Raw genomic sequence first — 8,190 nt, 5'->3', positions numbered from 1 at the left:
TAGTTGAAAAACTTTTTAGTGTCTTCTCTCATTTGGGGATACAAAGTATGAAATATTCCATGCTGTTCTCTTGATTGTAGTATTGGACGCATCCACATGCTAAGGTGTCTTTTACGCCTACGGTTGCGTAATAGTATTACAAAAAACAGTGTTTCTTCATCGAAAACCATCTTCTTAATGAACTCGCATCAGTTTTATTTTGCGGTCGAACAAAGTAAGTAAGTAAGTCTTACTAAAATTCTTATGCCCCCTATGTAACATACATAATTTTTAATGTTAAGAAATTGAATTGTTCATTTAAGAAATGATAGGTTAGGAAGAAATCACTAAATTATACACACAGTAAGTAAATTTTCACTTCAAATTTCTTAACAATCGAATTGCCCCCTTATAGGAGTGGGCCTCACGGTGGGAAACACTGGACTAAAGAGACAAATGAATTGTTCTTCATATTACGTTTATAGCCTGTGTAGTAACCTTCGGTAGGCTGTGTTATTGGAACGAAGTTCCTTATCGCGCGTTGTGAAAGGGGGCTAGACGGAAAAAATTCTTACGAAAAGTTGTCACGACTATTATTATTATTATTATTTTCTATTGTAATACACCGGTTCTCGTCCGATCACCGAAGTTAAGCAACGTCGGGCGAGGTCAGTACTAGGATGGGTGACCGCCTGAGAACACCTCGTGATGTTGGCTTTTTTTTTCGTCGTAAGATTGGTGTCGAGAAAATCTATCATACTGTTATGATACCAATTAACATTAAAATAATCGAAAGGAATTTCGTTTCATCCGGGTGTCCCTTGACACTTCTAAAGTTTTTTTTATCAATATTTTTTGGGCAATGACTTATTTGCTGCACTCGTGGTAAATACGGTATGTCGGGTATGGGGTATGGACGTGGGATAAAAGGACCCGCATTTCCGTGTGTCCACTTATTTAATTTGGTATACGAATTGATCATATTCCTGTTGACAGGCTCATACATCAATCATATCCACATTTAAATTTGTTGCCTGTAGCTTTACGTGTAGTTGGATTTAGTTTTTTTATGACGAGAATATTAGACAATTTAACCTATTAAATAAAAATATAAAAAACACATTAGTGTACAGAGAATCGAGACATATGTCTATACTAATATTATAAAGATTTGTATGTATGTTTGTAACGAAATGGCTCAAAAAGTACTGGACCGATTTTAAAAATAATTTTACCATTTGAATGCTACCTTATCACTGATTAATATAGGCTCTACGCCCTTGACTAGCGAACTGGTAATAAATGTTAATTTAGAATTAATTTAACTTCTTTTCTGACGTTCATAAGTGTACTTGTTTACCTATATATGATTTATTCATAGTTAGTTAGTTATTTTGGCTTGACTTTGGCTATTTGTATAGTAACAAAAAAATAAGGCTCCTACTAAAACTAAAATAATGTTACCAATAATAAATATGAGTATGAAATATCTTTCATCGCATGCGCTGCGAAAACTATTGATGACTAGCTGGCCTGGCGAACATCGTACCGCCTAACAGTCGATTCTTTATTTTGTTTAAAATACTTATTCTGCTATTAGGGACACCGGTCTAGCTAGTAAGATAAAAAAAGAAAGTTGATAATACAAAAAATACATTATGTCAAAAATAAAAATTTACCTTCCCGGAACCCCTCCACTAACACTTGAACTTTATGATATGGTATTAAAGTTTAAATTGCCTTTAAATATTATTACGAATATTTTGTATGGGAATATAGAAAAGTGTTGTTTTTAGACTTTTTCACTCAATTTTTTTAATTTTTCTCGCCGTAAGAACCATCCTCGTACTTCAAGGAATATAATAAAAAAAGAATCAGACAAATCGGTCAACCCGTTTTCATGTGATGTCGTGACAACGGAAAACGGGTTTCATTTTATATATATAGATATAGAAAATCTTCCACAATATTAAAGAACATATATAGGACGGGCCGCCAGTTAATAATGATACGCCTAAATGTATCGTGTCTTGTAAGCATGAGGAGGTCTACTTATCTTTGATAGTTTCCGTAAGATTATTATAATCTTAAGCACCAGGAAATAACCAAGTTTTATTAGCGTCTCTCACAGATAAAGCTATCTAGTTATAATTGTTGGTAAAAGCCACAAAGTGAACACATTTTGAAATCAATCAATCTTGAAGATTGTTACTTAAAAAAATTAAATTGTTATTTTTTTTTTTTTAAAGACAATTCACACCAATTGACCTAGTCCCATGCTAAGCTGATGAAGCTTGTGTTATGGGTACTAGGCAACGGATATACATAGATATTATAGATAGATAGACATATAAGTACATATTTAAACACCCAAGACCTAAGCAAAACACCAAATGCTAATCACATCGATGGTCGTCTCAGCCGGGGATCGAACCCGGGACCCATGGATTCGCAGTGAGGGGTACTAACCACTAGACCAATGAGTCGTCAAAAGTCGTGTTAATGAACGATTATTTCATCCAATAAAGAAAATTGAAGTCATTATGAAAATAAAACAAGTAAATTGAGAGGAGAGCAGATTAGGGCATAGGGGCGCAACTCTCAACAGTGAAGATATTCTTCATTTTTTTGGTGAAAAAAGAAAAGGCCGGAAGCGAGCCTTGATACTAAATTAAAAGAAGAAAAAGCTTCATCTGCTAGATTTGATCATCAAGTGATAGATTTTTCGGAAAAATTATACTTTCATGGCTAGAAAACTGTGTTCATTTATATTGTACTAGCTGACCGGGCAAACGTCGTTTTGCCATGTATATCATTTATAATAAAAAATAGGGGTTGCTCGTAGAGGGGTGAAAGTTAGGGGTTGTATGTATTTTTTAATGCTGTATCATAAAAAAATAAAAACAGAAAAAAATATCTAAAAATAAAAAAAAATAATCATAATGGGGATGAAAAATAGATGTTGTCCGATTCTCAGACATACCCAATAAGCACACAAAATTTCATGAGAATCGGTCGAGCCGTTTCGGAGGAGTATGGCAGCGAAAACTGTGACACGAGAATTTTATATATTAGATTGTATTGGCCAAGTTTCATTGATTCATATCGCAGGTCTTCTCTGATGTGATGCCGCCCATGGACACACTATACAATATACATGCCCATGGACACTCCCCCAATACTGGGGGATCTTGCGAGTGCGTTGCTGGCTTTTTAAGAATTGGTACGCTCTTTTCTTATAATAATGAAACAACGGTGGACGTTGACAGACTAGTTTTAATTCAATAACAATAATTCATAGACCCACAAAGCAGTCCTTTCTTTATAATAAACTAGATGTCGCTAAGTAGTACAGAAACATTATTTTGATACATATTTAACATTTCTTAGGAGAATTATTTTAATTCATGTTCTGATTGTTATGCAAACAATTACCTACTAATAAAAACTAAAATTGGAAGTGTAATATTTTAATTGTTTTTTAATATTATTTTTGGAAAATATATTCTAGAATAGATATAGATATGTACATATTTTAGAATAGATAGCTTGTAACATATACTGTAGAAAGTTTATTAGATATATATGACTAGCGGACCCGTCGAACTTCGTTCCGCCTAACAGTCTAATAATATCGTGTTAACTTTAGTTAAACTTAATTTAGGATTGCATTAAGGTTTTTTTGCAAATACAGAAATGTTTTATTGCTTTCCATTGCGAAAGAACAATGGTAGTTTTACACATTAGGCATCTTCTCTCTAGCGCCAATATTGCGATACTGCATGTTAAAACACTTTCTGATATGCGACATTTTTTGTTTTGTTATCCAAGAACAAAGTGGTAGGTTTCTTTTATATGCGTAATTTTGTCAACAGATGGCACCACATGCTGTTTGCATTCGTAAAATTAATTACTTAATTTATTTTTATTCGATACTTACACGACATTTCATTATTTATTCTGCTATTCGGAGCGGAGAAGAATCCACCAAAAAACAGATATCTAACATCGGTCCAGCCGATCTTGAGTTATAAGTAGGTAAACTAACACGACTTTGTTGTATACATTTAGATGCGGTGTACCTCAATAAAAAAATCTTAAATAATACAAAATAATAAGAAATATTATTATTCCATACTTGAAGTAGGTATTTTAAAGGAATCAAAGGCAGTGGCATATTGATGTGGGTTTATTTATGTGGTGCCAAAAAAATTGGTGAAAAAAAAAACAAATTCATACAGCATTAAATTAATGGCGGAACATTAAATAAGCATAGAACTGGTTTCGGTCGCTTGAAAGAAACGTTATCTGTCGCAAAATCTTATCAATTTAGAATCGGGGCAGGTAATATAAAATTCATATGGGATGCAATAAATTGGTCTCTCGGCTGCAGTTTGCGTTTATGTTATTGCCTTGGCAGATGTTTCATTAGTATTTTAAATGCGAATAAGAAATACTTTGACAAAATCTGGGCTTCAAATTCGACATCCGTCGTTTCACCACTGAGCGTTTAAAGCAGTTTTTGCCTCGCACAGTGGCCCGCTGACGTATTTCCGAACAATAATAATAACCTGTTCAGACATGCTGGCCCCTTCCCATCTATATAGAACCAACTACAGAGCTGGTGCGGCTTGTGAAGCGGCTGAAAAAAATAAAGCATGCAAATACAGGGGTCTAGGCTCAGAACATGATTTTGTCCCATTCGGTGTCGAGACCCTTGGTCCGTGGGGTCCTAACGCTTTAAGGCTTTTTAAAGAAATTTCAAAAAGGTTAGTCGACATCACAGGAGACCGAAGATCTGGCAGCTACCTCGGACAAAGAATTAGTCTAGCAATTCAAAGGGACTCCTTTTAATGATATATTTTAGTTTATGTTAAGTTTAGTTATTTATTTCAATGTATATTATTTTATTATTATATTTAACATTAAATTTTATTCTAGAGTTACAAGAAATACTGATAATAATAAAATATTTATTATGGAATATAAGATACAGGTATCACTTATTCCACGTCATTAAATTGTTACGGTAGACATCCCTACTCATCGGCAAAGAAGACTGGTGTGGGCTGAGAGAAAAAGCCGGCGGAAAAACTGTGTGCGTGTACTAGGTGTACACACGTAAGAAGTGAAACTTCTTTATGACCTTATTTTTCGAAAAATGATCTACTATATGCAACTTTACAGAAATTGGTTAAATAAAGTTAAATTAGATAAAGTTTAACAAAAGGCTTTTATTATCATAGACATGAATACAAATACAATACAATTATTTCATTTTAACTTATTACTGTACTACTATGTAGTACTAAGATTATTACAGAATTTCATTAATTGTAATAGAATTATGTATTAGTATTACTATTATTGTTATCGTTATTATATATTTTTGTTACTAATGGCTTCGAATCTCTTCGGATCAACCGTGGTAGGGACAAGAAAAAGATGGCGCGTAACCTGCTACAAAATTTCTCCCATACGTCGATAAAGAAGTTTCACTTCAAAAGATGGCGCGTAACGGAAAAATGTGACGCGTAACAAAAAAATGTTACACTATTTTTTTTTCCAACCCCGATAAAGAAGTTTCACTTCAAAAACTCTCGGTACTCTTTTAAAACCAATTGGACTTAGGGTCATTCAAGTAGCAATTATTCTTATTTTTAACTTTTAATTTTATTTTATTTACTATACACCATTACACAACACTTTCAGATTACACTGCTAACTTTTACTAATATTATTATAATTTTTTTTCTACTAAGTATTATTACATTCCTTTTCTTTCTTTTAAACATTCAGCTCCTCAGCATAATGCTGAGCCAGTGCCAATTACAGCCATAGAACACATGCAAAAAGGGAAAAAAAGTTTTTTATATCTCTCATTTTCTCTCTTTTTTTTTTCTTTGATTATTGTTGTTTTGTGTGTGTATGTGTGTGTGTTTTTGCTTGTAATAAATTATATGTCTATGTCTAACGTACCAAACCGTTTTGACATATTGAAAAAAGTTCACACATCGCTTAAAGTATTTATTGCAATGGCGTCGATAACAAGTTTTAGGTTAACAACTTCCTATTTTCAATGGCTGCACATGCAACATGCATTTCCACTTGTCATAACATTTTATATGCCTCTAACTCGTAAAGCGCCCACAACCATCCACTCCTGCGCATAACACTAGCGAAAACAATTATTATTTAAGTTTACTTGTTGTGTAAAACTGCCTCGTATAAAATACATAATTCATATATTCTACTAGCAACAATAAACCGATGGCATTTGAAGTGGAATCGAATACGGGGTTAATGTTAACGTAAAATTGTAAAAACCGTTAGATTGTAATCTATCGGTTATCGGTTATCGGTATTCGGTAGATTGTACTACACTAACTTAGTTATCATTCAAACTTCTTTGGTCAATTACAGATTAATTTTACTTCCTAACAATTTCATATAACTACCGAATAATAATACGTTAAATTGCAAGCAGTATGTTGAGTTGACAATCTTTCGACAGTTTACAATCTCGCGAGATAGATTACAATCTAACGGTTTTTACAATTTTACGGTGACATTAATATCTTGCTGAAACAACGAATTTGATCAACTGAGTCTACAGCGCGAGTCACTTTTTGACGTGACAACGTCTTATAATTCGATGGAGCCGGCTGCACGCACGAAAAAACATGACCCATACGGCGTTACCTCGCTCTGAGGCGTTCCATTTAAAATTGACATAATTGTATTTATGCGTACAAATAAATGTAACTTGATCAATTCAATTGCGATTACCATTTACCTCCTTCTCTATATCCATACAAAATACCTATCAAACAAATAAAATTTAATTTTTTTTTTAAATGCAACCATCCCATCAATATTTTTTTCTGACGTTGTCACGTTCAACTATCGTCAGTAAACCGACTTTACAGACAACCGATTTTTGACGTGACAACGTCTTATAATTCGATGGAGCCGGCTGCACGCACGAAAAAACATGACCCATACGGCGTTACCTCGCTCTGAGGCGTTCCATTTAAAATTGACATAATTGTATTTATGCGTACAAATAAATGTAACTTGATCAATTCAATTGTGATTTCCATTTACCTCCTTCTCTATATCCATACAAAATACCTATCAAACAAATAAAATTTAATTTTTTTTTTAAATGCAACCATCCCATCAATATTTTTTTCTGACGTTGTCACGTTCAACTATCGTCAGTAAACCGACTTTACAGACAACCGATTTTTGACGTGACAACGTCTTATAATTCGATGGAGCCGGCTGCATGCACGAAAAAACATGACTCATGCGGCGTTACCTCGCTCTGAGGCGTTACCTTGATCTGAGGCGTTACCTTGCTCTGAGGCGTTACCTCGCTCTAAGGCGTTCCATTTAAAATTGACATAATTGTATTATATTTATGCGTACAAATAAATGAAACTTGATCAATTCAATTGTGATTTCCATTTACCTCCTTCTCTATATCCATACAAAATACCTATCAAACAAATTTTTTTTTTTTTTTTTGAAAAATGCAACCATCCCATCAATATTTTTTTATGACCTTGTTCACGTTCAATAATCGTCAGTAAACCGACTTTACAGACAACCGATTTTTTTAATCATCTTTTAATAATTGTTTTTAAAAGTGTGTTTTTAAAAGTGAATTGATTTGATTTGTATCACCAAGATGGGCTAATAGATAATTTGGTTCTGATTCTCGGCGAAAATTATGCATGCCCCATGCCCCAATAGCTAGTATTAAACTACCTCTATCGTTCAATGGGTATGAGTCGTTTTAAAGAATTACATGATAAAATAAATCTATCCGCTATCCAATTGATATTGACGAGAATGTAAGTGCGTGCTTCTATTTAACCATGCCTCCTGCTGATAGAGGACTAATCTTTGTTTTTAATTTATTAAGATGTCATGGGAAACATGGTGTAATGGTTACAGCTCCTTACAAACATTGTGTGAAACAAAACTTGGCGATTAAAAAGATTCGCGGAGAGTTTATTGCCAGTTCTTGTCGTCCGTTCTACGCCCTTGATTTGAGAACTGGCATTAAATGTAAAATTAGAAGCGTTTAATACATATTACTTTTATGATGTTCATAAGTATGCCCTGCGATTCTGTAACTCACTTCACGAACTCACACAGCGGTTTTCGCATCGGCGGTCGCTCTCAAATCAGTCGTGAAGC

At 33.8% G+C, this 8,190-nt stretch overlaps 1 pseudogene; it reads left to right on the top strand.

The window, feature by feature from the left end:
• Positions 1–577: 577 nt before the first annotated feature.
• On the top strand, positions 578–696 carry LOC125061963 (annotated as a pseudogene).
• Positions 697–8,190: the final 7,494 nt, after the last annotated feature.

This window comes from Pieris napi, chromosome 24, assembly GCF_905475465.1.
Source record: "Pieris napi chromosome 24, ilPieNapi1.2, whole genome shotgun sequence".
NCBI lineage: Eukaryota > Metazoa > Arthropoda > Insecta > Lepidoptera > Pieridae > Pieris > Pieris napi.
This window is presented reverse-complemented; position numbering and strand designations above follow the sequence as displayed.